Genomic DNA, 1,259 nt, shown 5'->3' with positions numbered 1-1,259 from the left:
CTGAGAAGAGACCAATTAGGTGCCTCGGGCGCACGAGGAATAAGTGATAAACACGAGAGGGTCATTTATTGATTACAAACTCGAGCCCAGCATCACAGATCCAAGGAGCTGTTCAAATATTTCTTCAATACTTTACTGCGTCCTGTTAGTTCTCTTGCAATCCTTGACTTTTAAAAATCTCTCATTATTAATTGGTGGGGTGTTCTACGAAAGGAATGCAATTTCCATTTAGAAAAAGTGATGCAAGTACATTTTTAAATAATTAGTTTAACCTTTTTACTGTAGAAAAGTGTTTATTTTTTAATAGCAAAAGTGTTGAATATAAGTACATTTGACCAAAACAAATATTTGATTTAAATACTTATAGCACCCAATAAAATGGGACCCCATACTATTTTTTTCGAATGTATTTTCACTCAAATCTGTCTTGTAAACGTGGTCCAGGGCACACAAGTCTTTGTTTTATAAACATTTTTTTTGTTATAAAAAATATAATTACACTATACATTATAAATTCTGAAAAATAACAAGAAATAAGAAAAAGTACTACAAAAAAGAGCAGTCATAGCAGTACAAGAGATTCCTTGGAGGCATAAACTGTAAGTCTTTTAAATAAATGTCAAATCAAAGTAAAGAGATTAAATCCAAAATACAATGCTTTAAAAAAAACAACAACAACAAAAAATTGGTTTATGTTCCCATTTTATTTGGTAACACATCAATAGAGCAATTATGGGGGGGCAGGCCAAAATGTTAACACATTATGTTAACACACACACAAATCTAAAATTAATTTACTTTGTGTTGATTTCCTAAGAAAAGAACAAATGTCTATAATAAAACAGTACTCCCTTAAAGTTAAATATAACCAAAGAAGCATTACATATTCTTTGGATTACCTGAAAATTTTGCTTTATTAGCACTTTCAGAAAAGTAAACAAAACTGAACAGAAAACTGCTCAAAGGAAAGTCCCAGAAGACAGCGCAGCGTCTTCCCAAATACAGCAGACTCTTCTCAAACATTCCCATCCCCAATAAATAAAACAGAACAAATCTAACAGAGGAAGTAGGCTGCTAGTTACTGTGCTATAACAAAACATTTATTTATACTGAAATCTAAAATTCTGAAACTTTGCAGGTGTCCTTTCACAGTCTTGTTCTTTCAGCGTGATTTTCCTTCACTGCTCCTCTCTGTATCTTTCTCGCCATTTCTTCATGATCAGGTGCACTCAACTCTCATATTAATATACTTGTGTGAA

The sequence above is a fragment of the Puntigrus tetrazona genome, chromosome 7 (genome assembly GCF_018831695.1).
Source record: "Puntigrus tetrazona isolate hp1 chromosome 7, ASM1883169v1, whole genome shotgun sequence".
NCBI classification, from domain to species: Eukaryota; Metazoa; Chordata; class Actinopteri; order Cypriniformes; family Cyprinidae; genus Puntigrus; species Puntigrus tetrazona.
The sequence above is the reverse complement of the archived record's forward strand: the minus strand, read 5'-3'. Positions refer to the sequence as shown.